We start from the raw sequence: 12,504 nt of genomic DNA on the forward strand, positions 1-12,504 counted from the left end.
CTTCGCCGCTGCACGTGGGCTCTTCTCTAGTGGCGAGGTGGAGGCTTTCAGGGGCTTCTCTTGTTGCAGAGTAACAGGCTCTACAGGCGTGGGCTCAGTAGCTGCAGTTCCCAGGCTCCCTAGTCGCAGCACACAGCCTCAGTTGCTTCACAGCACGTGGGATCCTCCCAGATCACACGTGTCTCCTGCTCTGGTGGGCGGATTCTTTACCACTGAGCCACCAGGGAAGTCCAGAGACCTTGTTTGGCCAAAAATTTTACTTTCGTTTTAGGTTCGAAGGATTCATTAACAACAGAAACCTCTCATTACACACACAATAAACAATTTCAATTTTAAATAGAGGATTTTTAAACTTCATTTCAATATACATCATTAAAAGCAAAGAAATAGAAACAACAGAGAGAAGGAACGGCACATACTTCACCAAATTGGGCTGACAACCCACATCCAGACTTGAACAGCGCTGGGAAGTCCCATGTAACAGCAATCTGGAGTCCCGACTGGCAAAAGGCCCCAGGCAGCGTGTTCACCCCATGGGTGAGACTTCAAATTGCAGCTTTGGGGGCCACCACTTATAATCTCAGGCCACAAACGGACATCAGCATCAGTTTGCACACAAAAATGCAGTTCTGGTTTTCCATTAACTTTTAGAATGCTATTGGTTTTCACCTTGTGAGTCACAGGATTTTCCAGACCCCAGGGGGCTGGCCAGGCCTACAGGGGCTCAGCAAATTCCAAGACCCTCTCCCTCTCTTGTCTAAGGTGCTGCCTGACCTGCTGGAAACCACTGGTGTGTTTGCAAGCGGGCACGCGGTCCAGGTAGGGTCGGAAGTCAGTCAGAGGCCTGCTCTCCTGCTTCTGAAGCCTGAACAAGATTTCCTCCCTTTTAATTTCCCTAACAGACCTCTATCCATTTATCCCCAACTCAGTTTCAGAGTTGGAGATTTTTTCAGCTTGAGCCCACACTTAGGAGAACAAAGCTGGCGTGGCTGAGCCTCTCCAAAGCCTATGATTCTCACTTTCAAATCCTGTGTCCACTGCTCCACAGCAGGAGGAAATGGAGCCCTGGGAAAGCTCCCTGAGGGGTCTCTGGCTCTTATATTGAACTTTTACCTTTCGTGGACCCTCAGTTGCTCATGAACCCTCCATAAGTGACAACATCACTAAAATAATAACTAGCCAACTCTGCTGTCCCTCCAGCCTCACTTCCTGGGCATCTCAAAGCCTGAGTCACTGTGCCTGAAAGAGCATCCCCTCCACCAGCACGCCCTCCCAGGCCCCTGATGGTGGAAGCTTCACCACTGGGCTGCCAAGTTGTGCCAGAGACTCTCTGGGCCCTGCTTTCCGCTTAGGGTGGGGCCTCCTTGCTACTGGGCAGTGAGTAAGCCAGGCCCAAATCTCCACTTTCCCTTTTCTCAGCCCTGCCCGGTACCACTTGTGTGCATTCGAGCCCTCCAAGAAGAGACAGGGAGACAAGATTTGCTGTCCAAGAGCTTCACTGGGCAAAACCAGCACTGACAGATAAAGCGGAGGGAACAGGAGAAGGCAGGGGCAGGTCTGGCCTGAGAAAGGAGGGGGGAAGGCAGGGGGAGCCTCAGATGGCAGCGTGGCTCTGGGAAAGCTTGTACTGAGCCAAGAGGAGTCCTCAGGCCAGCCTTAGAGAAGCCCTGCCCCCGGGAAGGGAGCTCCACTAGCACTGGTGGTGCTCAGTCACTGGCAGGAGCAGCCAGGGGACATGCAGCTTCTGCAAATGCCCTGCTGGGTCCAGCCAGGCGGGAGCTGAGTTGCCGTTCGGCCACGCTCCCCATGGCAGGTCGGAGTGGTGCATTTCCATGGTTGCTCCAGTGAAAGACAAAGCAAAGAATATGGGAAGTCCAGGGCGAAAATGAGCTTGGGATGGAACTAATGGTTTGCCCGGGATGAGACTTCTACCCATTCCCCAAACTTGGGCCAAGAGGTGTGTGCCTCCTGGGATGAGATAGGGACCAGCTGGTAAGGCTGGTGCTCAGAGCCAGGGACACACCTTGCCTATGGGGTGCTGGCTCCCTGATCTCTAGCCAAGGATTCCCCCAGTCCAAGGATTCCCTCAGTCCAATTCCCCCCCATTGCTCCTTTGTCTCTTTGTGATGGATTCTGTTAAGATAGAAGGCAAAGTGCCAGGGTGTCTTGGAGAACTCCCCTCCACTCACCTGCATGAGATGGTCCCAAACCAACTTTGCCATCAGCCCACAATCTCCCAGCCCTCCGTGGGGGTCAGAGCCCAGCCTGCTCCATCCAGAGGGCACTCAGTTGGGAAGAGCCCATGTAGAGAAATTACTGGACGCTGGTGGTCTCTCAGGAGAGAGCCTCAGTGGGAATTCCACTGAGGGGTCCCTGCCTGAGTCTGGCAGCTCCAGGACACCCCCAGCCTCACATCCACCTGACGCACCTATCTCTAGACATCCTTGTGATGATGGGAAGGTCAAGAGGTGGAATCCATTCACCCTGCCACACCTTGGGTGTGTGGAATGGGGACACGGTCAGTGCATCCATTGCTGGCCTCCATAGGATGGTCTTCACCCCATCCCAGAGTGCCAGCAACCCTCCCACCTTACGGGAGTCCTGACTTGTGGAATCCACACTCTGCCTGTCTCCAGGGCCCCACAGGGATGAAGGGAGTCTGGGCCTCTGCCCTCAGCAGCTTGTGCTTGCACACTGCCCTGCTGGCTTTGTGCCCACCTCCCTGGCCCTTGGCCACCTTCACAGGCCCTCCAGCTCATGGCCGGGGAACCAGGAACTGCTCCGCACCTGTCTGTTCAGCCCCCTTCCCCTTCCTTCTGTCACTGGCCTCCTATACCTCCAACCTCCTCCCGGGCCCCTTCCACCTGGAGAGGAAGTGCCTCCTCCACGCCTTCCTGGCAGGCTCAGAAAGCACAGGGGGTTGATGAGGGAAAGGCCTCGGGGTGTGACTTTCACATCTGAGAAGTTGGGAGCTAACTGCGCTCAACTTACCAGGGCCACGTGTGCCTGGTGACTCAGATGGTAAAGAGTCTGCCGGCAATGCAGGAGACCTAGGTTTCTTCCCTGGGTTGAGAAGATCCCCTGGGGAAGGGAATGGCGACCCACTCCAGTATTCTTGCCTGGAGAATCCCATGGACAGAGGAGCCTGGTTAGCTACAGTCCATGGGGTCACAAAGGGTTTGACTCGACTTTCACACTGACTTCAGCTTCACTGATGGACACCAGATAGTCGCTGCTGAAATCAGGACACTCAACCTTCCCACTGGGTGGGCAGCCCCACCAAGAGGCAGAGACAGGGGAATGCCTCCCATGGCGAGGAGCCGCCTCCCTGCCTTCCAAGCCAGGCGAGGCCTCTCTCCCTCGGCCCCCGCTCTGTGGACAGGTCCATCATGGGCAGCGAACTGAGGAGGAGGCGTGTATGAGGAATGGTCCAGGAATGAGAGCTGGCAGCACGTCAGAGATCAGGGACCACTTTGCCAAAAGGGAAACCGAGGGCCCTTGAGGGGAGGGAGCTGGGCACAGCCACAGAAGGGGTCATCAGCAGAGCTAATGCCCATATGTGCCAGGGAGTGTCTCTGCCTTTTCAGTTTCATGGCAGGCCCTGCCCTCAGAGCACTCTTATCTAGTAATTTCCAAGTCAAGACAAGTCATACCAAAGAGCTCAGGGAGGCAGTTGGAGCCTGAATTCTAACAGTGATGATTCATGTAACGGATTTATTCCCCCATTTTATAGATGAAAAACTAGGCTCGGGTGTGTTGAATAATCTGACCAGTTGCAGCACGTGGCCTGGCTGATATTTAAAGCCAGGTCTTCTGACTCCAAGTTCGACTTTATGCCCTGCCAGCTATTCCATGTGACCTGGGAAGGCCACATCACGTTCCCTTCCTTGGCCTCAGTCTCTTCCCTCTGCAAAAGGAGAGGGTTGGCCCAAATGGTCTCTGACAGCCAAGTGCAATGGACCTGGAGCAGGGTCCACCCTCCTCTGCCCATCGCCACAGCGGTCCAAGGGGATATAGCTTAGCAGAGCACACAAATGCGTGTGGCCGATATGATAAACACCTTTTCCGAACCCATGTCTTCTCTTATCACTGATTGATTTTTTCTTCTCTCTCTCTCCCTCCCTCCATACCACACAATCCTTCTTGGTTCCCTTTTCTCCTTCACTCCCACACCTCACTCCCACACTTCCCCATCTCATCCCGATTCCTGGCCCTGGGACACTTACTCTGGTCCTTACTCCCCCTCTCTCACCGCCTCCTACCATCTCTCCCTTCTGCCTCATTCCTAGAGCTCCGGTCTGAAGGACACTGATGTCTACTATGCAGAGCTGGACACATCAGCCCTGGAACTCATGTCCGGGCCACGGAGCACCATGCTGGGGTCTGAAGAGGTTGTGGAATATGCCACCATCCAGCTGAGCCCACCCTAGAGCATGACCCCTAGTGCCTGCCTGTGGACCACAGGTACACACGGCCCTCCATACTTCCCAGCTACAAATGCCCAGCTGCACGGAAGGCTGGCGTGATGCAGAGCTGTGGGCTTCAGCAATGGACAGCTGGTGGGGGCGAGTGGTGCAGTGCCAGAGAGGGGCGGGAGAAGGAACCAGGGGCCCAGAGGTCTGGGCTGTAGCTGCTGCCACCAGTGTGCTGTGTTACCTTCATTGCACCTCTCAGAACCAGGCTCTCCTCCTGTGAAACAAGGAGGTCAGAAATAATCTCTAGGGCTCTTTCCTCCTCCTACGGTCCCCGCTTATCGTTCTATGGCTCAGATGGGCACATGTGTCTCCCAGGAGGGCCCTCACTCCCTTCCACACTGATGCCACTGAGCCCTCACAGGCACCTGGGTGCCACACTTTACTTTCCGACCACAGGTCAAGGCTGTACACCCATATTTCCTCCTGACCTTGACCTCCCTTGGCTCAGCTGAAGTTTGATTCAACCACAGAGCAGCTGCTCTGTGCCAGGCACTGTGCTGAGGCTCGGGGTTCAGAGAGAGACAAGGCAAAGTTCCCGCCCCTCAAGAGCTTCCCAGCAGAGTGACAACCCAGGGCCCCTGAGCTGAAAATGGACAGCTAGGCTCTGCAAGGGGTGGGGAGCAGGGATCTCTCCGCAGAATGGGTCCTGAGTCACATGGAAGCCACAGGGCTGAGAACTCAGATATTGACTCAGGAGATGGTGAGGTCGGAGGGGTTTTGGCAAATGTGTGAGCCTCCTTGAGGGGTTAGAGGAAGCAGAAGCCCCCTCAATCTGAGAAGGTACACTCACAGGGCTGCAGACTCCGGTTAAGGGTCCACCCCTCCCCCCAAGCCCAACGAGTTACAGATGAGGAAACTGGACCTCAGGGCATGTACTTGAGCTGATTTGGGGGTGAGCAGGGTGGGAGAGAATACAGAAAGGGGCAGGATGGAGAAAGGAAGAACGAGCCAGGAGAAACAGGGCAGTGAGCATGAGAAAAGTCCAACAAGACTCGTGAGGGCTGGCGCAGTGAGAGGACCCAGGAGGGACTCACTGGGTGGCTTTTGCAATCTGTCCCCACCCCAACCAAGAAGGGCCAGGACTCTGCTCCCCCACATCCCACTGGTCTCCACCCCTGTGCTCCTGCAAGCTGTCATCCCCCAGCCGCCTCTGCAGATAGAATTTAGCTGAGCCTCAATCCCCACCCCTGCCGCAAATATGGAGAAGTGGAGACCCAAAGGGATGCAAGGACCTCCCCCAGGCCCTGCACAGCCACCCTTGGGGAACCTGCCACTGGAGTCAGCTGTCTCCCCACTCTGGCAGGCCCTCCTCCCTCACCAAGGAAGGAGTGCTGCGGGCCTGAGGAAGGGGCTGGGTGCCAGGTGGGGTCTCTGGCCTCCCTACCCTCCCAACCAAGGGAAGTAACTCAGATATTGCAGAGCCGTCTTGTGAGGTCTGGGCCCCAGGGAGGGGCCCCATGGGAGGAGGGCCTGAGGCTTGCAGTAGGGAGACAGGCAGAAAAAAGCCATTAATCCCATAAATCCTAATTTGGAAGCCCTCCCGGCCTCTCTGAAGTGCAAGGAGTTGGGGTGGGTATAATCCTGGGCGCTGCTGGCAGAAACCCAGGAAAGGGAAGGATTCTGCCCCTTCCCTCTGCAGGCTTTCACTGGGCGCCTTCCCCCCCAACCAAACCCGGTCCAACACTCCCACCATCAGCAGAGCTAAAGGTGCCATCCCAGGCCCCAGGAAGGCCCTCTGTTTGGGTCCAGTGTCTGAAAGGTGCTGGACTAGGGTGCCCAGGACAGAGAAGCTGCAAGGAAGCTGGGCAGTGTGGGGGATGGGAGCAGAGCTAGGGACAGGGCGGGGGGTGGGTTGGGGGCTGGGGGCTCCGAGCTGGTGGTTCGGTGGAGCGGAAGGAGGCTGCCTGCCGAGCGGGGAATTAGCTGGCTTCCCGCCACTGGCCCCTTCCCACCACGCGCTCTCACTTCCCCGCTCCCAGCAGCCTCACAGGAGGAAGGAGGATGTCTGACAGGAGCAGGTGCGCGGGGTGGGTGCGGGCAGACCCTCCCCTCATCGCCCTCCGCCCCTTGCCTGGGCACAAGCCTGAGCCATAAACCTCAAGAAACTTCAGGATGGGAGCTGCTCGCCTCCCCCTGACCCCATCCCTTGGGCCATTTGATGCCTTCAGTGAAGCCTTGGCCAGAAACTTGTTGAAACCTACAGAACATTAGACACCAACCGTTGGCAGAACTAACCAGAGAGATGCCACCCCTGGGAGGATGGGGGAGGATGGCCGGAAGAGGGGGGGACCCGTGGGCCCCACGGCACACAACCCAGACTCCCGGACAGAAGAGGCTGGAAGCTGGGGCCCCAGAAACTGCCTGGGCCTCCCGCCCTATCCCTCGCAGCCCTGTCCCCTTCTCTGCCCCCGCCGGGCCAGCCCCTCTGTCTGCCCGCAGCATTTCCTGCCCCCCAGTCCGTCTTCCCCACCCACCTCTCACTCTCCCTTTCACCAGCTGCCTCACCCCCTGTTCTCGGTTCACATCTGTTTCTCTCTCCTGTGTCTTCACGGGTCCCCACGCCCTCCCTCTCTCTCCCACCCTGGCTGCCTCTACCCTTTCATCTCCCCCCTTCCCTGAGCCCTCCCCCACTGAAGTTGCCGGTTCCAGAGGCCAGAACTTCAAAAGGAGATCAAAGCTGTGCTTCCCCATCAAAGACCAGACTCTGCCAGGAGCGTCCCCCCACAACCCCCTCCCACCCCCACCGTGTAGACTGTAACTCTCCCTGACAGGCCAAAGTCCCGCATCCCAGCACCCCGGGAAGTACATTCTGTGCCAGAGCCTGGTGCTGGAAAGGCCACATTGTTTAATGGAAAGCTCCCAGAACTTGGGATTCAAAGAACAAGCTGGAAAACTGATACAGGCAGCTCCTCACTGGCTGTGTGACCTTGGGCAAGTCACTGAACCTCTCTGACCCATAGCCACATTGTGTGTTAAACGGGACTGTAATCTACTTTATAGGATTGTTGAGTGTATTAAAGGAGGAAATGGGGGTGAAATATCTAGTACTATGCCTGTCTTATAGTTGGTGAGCAATGAGTTGTTGCTCTTAATATTACTGCTATTATAATATTACTCCCAGGGCTGGAAGTGTGCAGAGATGAGGGCAAAGGTGTCCAGGGAGTAAGGCCTACTGCTGCCCGTAGGACAGAAGTCTTAACACCCCAAGGGGTCACTCAGCACACAGGCTCCACCTGAACCCAGACCTCTGCACCTGATCCTCACCAAGATGCAGTGACCATCTGGAAGCCCCCACCAGACACTCGGCTCTCTCTCCAGCCTGGGCTCCCCTGCCCCTGCGGCCATTTCTCACTGCGCTTCTGACCCCCAAGTCCTCACCCTCAGCCTCAGCCCAGCGCCCCATCCCTCAGGGGGATGATGGCGTCTCCATGGGGTGGGAGGTGGAGCTGGAAGGTCCAGGCTGCATTTATGAAACTTTTCTTGGCTCCAAACACCAGGGAACTTCAGGAAGACGTGACTTGAGTAAGTCCCTAAACCTCCCGAAGCTTGTTTTCTCATTTGTAAAATAAGGGGTTAGCTGCCTCCAATCCTCCTTTGGCAGCAGACTCCGCATACATTATAATTTTAAAGAACTTAGGAGGCAGAACTCAAGGCCCTCTGAGGCCCCTCCGGACGGGGAGACCAGGCCCAGATCTTCAGTCTGCAATGCTTCCAGCAGCCAGCAGCCTGAGCGCCCACTCACTGGAGCCTCAGCTGGTCCTGCTTTACCGGGAGTGACTGAGGCTCTGGAAGTGGCGGGACCTGCCCCCAGGCCACACGGCCAGCCCCAGCCTCTCTCAGGCCCCTCTCTCTACACCATCTGATGGGGCTTATCCTTCCCAGTTGTCAACGGGCACACTGACAAGCTCAGAGCCAAGGTTTACAGGCCGGGCTCAACACTGCTGGCCTGCCCCCCACCCTGCAGGGGCCCACTGAACCCTCCCTTGGATGCCTGCCCCCCTTCCTCCAAAGCCCCTGGATGGCGCCCTAGCCCCAGGGTTCTGGATAACAGCACCCCACCCACCCTCCAGATCCCCTGCCCCCCGCTGCTACCTGCTCCCTGGCTCAGTCCTCTCCCCACGCACACACCCCAGGACCCGCCCCCCGTGCCCCGCCTCCGTTGGGACTGTTGCACAGATGAAGAGCTCTGCTTCTGCGTTCTCCAGCACAGCCACCAGCCACACGCTGGGATGTCAGTGTGTTCTTATTTTTCATTTTAATTTAAACAGACACACATGGCTAGGGGCTGCCATCCTGGAGGGCGCAGGCAGAGGCGCCACCCAAACACCTGGCCTCTGCCCTTCTTCTCTGCAGGCACTTCCAGCATCAGGGACTGTGGAGGTGGGTTCATGGGACGTTTGGGGTGGCGAGCTAGTCAAGAGAAGTTCCTGCACCTGGGCTCCCCATGCTAGGCTAGCCTCCTCAGCTGAGCTCCGAGTGGCCATTGCCCAGAGTGGGCAGGGTGGGAGGTGGAGGGTGGGGTGACGCCCACCCCCCCCCACACAAATCCCTGCAGGGGTGTGTGCAGCCTGAGCACCCTCCCAGGCCCTAATTAGTCTTTCCTTCCCTTCCTGAGGATGGCTTTTGCTCCCAGGACCCCTCACCATCTCATAAGTTCTTCCTCCCTTCTAGACCTGGCGGAGTGTGGGAGGACCCCTGGAAGGGGCTTGGGAGCCAAATGGCCCAAGTCTTGTGTCCAGCCTCATGGGAGGTCAGGAGACGTGGAAGCCGGGCAGGCCAGGGAGGAGAGGGCCGGGAAGCCTTTCCCAGGGCCAGTTGGGCTCCTCCACTAATTGGCCTCAGTGGTCTTCAGAGGCCAGTGTGGAAGCTGCTGCCTTGGCCCCTCCAACCCAGTGAGACCCAGGGAAGTGGGCACGTGGGGAGGAGCTCCCCCTGCTGGGAAGTCCTGGGAACGTACCCCTGCCTTCAGGCCCTGCAGCCGGGGAGCCCTCTGCCCCAAGGTGGGCCCCTCCCAGGGAAGCCGCAGGAGGACTTCCGGTGCTCCTGGGAGCAGGATGCACTGACTGGGGACCCCAAGACATCCAGGCCAGGGCCCAGGGTCGTGGGGAGCCAAGTGAAGGTCTGTTCAGGATCCCAGTCACCCCACTGCTACTTGCACTTACCCAGAGAGACCCCCACCACTTCTCCTTCCTCTCCACCATTCCTCTAGACTCTTCTCAGCAGCAAGGGGAGGTCAGTCATGGACAGACCCGAGTTCAAACCCTGCTCTGCCACGTGCTGAAAAGTTTGTTCGCATTTTTCCCTAAGATATTATGGAAAACCCCAAATGAACTTTCTGGCCAACCCAATACTTGCCAGTGGCCATGCGTGAGTGGGTTAACTCCACGGCTGTTGACGGGACAGTAAAGACCCCCTCCCACATTGCAGGGGGGAGGGAGTGAGCTGGGAGGGGCCCGGTGGGCCGCAGGTCCCATTATCTCCTCTTCTCTTCCTGGCCCTCCCTCTTCCCCTCCTCTCTTTCCCTGGAGCTCCAGGATGAGCCCTGCCAGGCCCCTGGCCCTTCAGAGCTACCCTTACCTCTGGGAGGACCACCATCTGGAGCTGGCTGCTGACCTGTCACCCCCAGGCCACTTCCCCCAGCCTCTTCGCACTGACCTCCCCAGAGCCTGTTACCTCTAATGACCATCCATGTAGAGGACACTGCTGCCCCCCACCCCATACTCACCCCAACCCCCAGATGCTGCTCTATGCCAGCCCAGAAGAGGAGCCTCGTCCTGCATCCCAGGCCCTACCACCCAGACCTGCAGAGCCCTCAGGTTCTGCTTCCCTCCAGCACACAGTTGGGTAAGCACTATGGAGTCTGGGTGAGTGGGCGTGCCTGAGTGTGTACCTCTCCCTCCACCACACATTCCACACCTTCTCTCTGATGCTTCCAGACAGAGCCTGAACCCTGACTCCCCCTTCAGCATCCCTGAAGCCAGGCCCAAGACAGCCGCCCCTCCTTGGTTGCTGGGGAGCTGACTATTAGGGTCACAGGAAGAGAACAGCAGAGCTGACTCCATGAGGTGGCTCCCCCAGCTCCCCAGCACCTGCTAAATTACCCCCAAACTCAAATACCAAGTTCCTTCTTCCCACTCCTCACCAATTCAGGCATTGTAGGCAAGTCACCTAAAAATGAAATTAAAAGATGCTTGCTCCTTGGAAGAAAAGCTTTGACCAATCTAGACAGTGTATTAAAAACAGAGACATTACTTTGCTGACAAAGGCCTGTATAGTCAAAGCTATGGTTTTTCCAGTATTCATGTACAGATGCGAGAGTTGGACCGTAAAGAAGGCTGAGCACCAAAGAATTGATGCTTTTGAACTGTGGTGCTGGATAAGACTCTTGAGAGTCCCTTGGACAGCAAGATCAAACCAGTCAATCCTAAAGGAAATCAGTCCTGAATATTCGTTGGAAGGACTGATGCTGAAGCTGAAACTCCAATACTTTGGCCACCTGATACAAAGAGCTGACTCATTAGAAAAACCCTGATGCTGGGAAAGATTGAAGGCAGGAGGAGAAGGGGACAACAGAGGATGAGATGGTTGGATGGCATCATTGACTCAATGGACATGAGTTTGAGCAAGCTCCAGGAGATGGTGAAGGACAGGGAAGCCTAGTGTGCTGCTATCCATGGGGTCGCAAAGAGTCGGACATGACAGCAACTGAACAACACTACCTAAAAATGCCAAGCCAGAGAACAGGAGTGGATCACCCCCAGGGCAGCTCAAGAAAGCCCCCCTCTCCTGGATAGGATCAACCTCTCTCAGAATTCCCAGTTTCACCCAGATCAGACCACAGGTTCTGTTGGCCACACAGTGTTGGGGATGTCTGTCTGGCCAGGTCCCCTTGCCCACCTTCAGGGAAAGAAATTCAGGAAATCTGGGGCTCCCAAATTATGTGACCCTGCTCCTGCAGGAGCTACACAGTTTCTGTTCCAACCTGGCTCTCCTCCAACTGGGAAAGAGCCAACCCAGGAAGCCACAGAGAGATTCCCACCTTCCAGCAACTTCAGGTCCTCAGGCCTGGAGCAGGAATGCACCTCCAGAGTGTGGAGTGTGTTGACTGAGAGGCTCCTGAGGACATCTGGCTGGGCCCTATAAAGCTGTCATTTGCCCTCCCTAGTGACATCTGCCCACAGGCTAGCAGGCCCTGGAGAGCTGGGAGGGGGCAGCAGGGCCTGGTAGTCCCAGTCCCCAGATCACTGGGCCAGGATGTCAGTGTATCAGTATATCATAGTTACTACATCCTAATTTAACCAAAGCAATTTTTTCCAAATGTGGACAAGACAGAGAAATATGGGCTGCCTGGTATATAGCAAGGTGGGCTCAGAATGTCTGTACATTGGTGCCCTGAGGTTCAAGTATAGTTTTACAGACTCTCTCTTTATAGGTTTTATTTCAGCTCACATCATTTCTTTGAATGTAGAAAATGTGCTTACTGAAACGTTATGAGTAAAAGAGATAGAGTTGAAAGGAATTAGGAATAGTCTGTATTGTTAAACTGGTAATCGAAAGGTTTGTAAAAGATAAAAGGTTAGATCAATTAAATCAAAACCAAAAAATAAAATTTAACAGAAATGAAAAAAGATTTAACAGAGACAAATGTGAAGTCCTTCATTTAGGTTCAACGTTCAGTCACATACATTTAGGTTGAGAGATCCCTGGTTTATTTGCAGTTCACATAAACTATTTCTCATGTTTAACATGAGTTAGCAGCTTTTGAGGTTTGCTTAAATTGGTAGATACAACCCAATGCCATTTAATGGAGCTGTTGAATGACTACATCAATTCCTCCACTGTTTGTTTGTTTACTTGATTGTTAGTTTATTTCTTTTATTTTTAAATGCTTTTGCTCTGTTAGCCTCAGTCTTTCCACCCTACCTTCAAGTTAGCTCCCCTCATGGTCACATGATAGCTGCCACAGTTCCAGGCATTACATCTAGGCTCAAGTTTCTAATAGAAGAGACCATGTAAAGACATGTGTCTT

This window comes from Bos mutus, chromosome 15 (genome assembly GCF_027580195.1).
Source record: "Bos mutus isolate GX-2022 chromosome 15, NWIPB_WYAK_1.1, whole genome shotgun sequence".
Classification (NCBI taxonomy): domain Eukaryota; kingdom Metazoa; phylum Chordata; class Mammalia; order Artiodactyla; family Bovidae; genus Bos; species Bos mutus.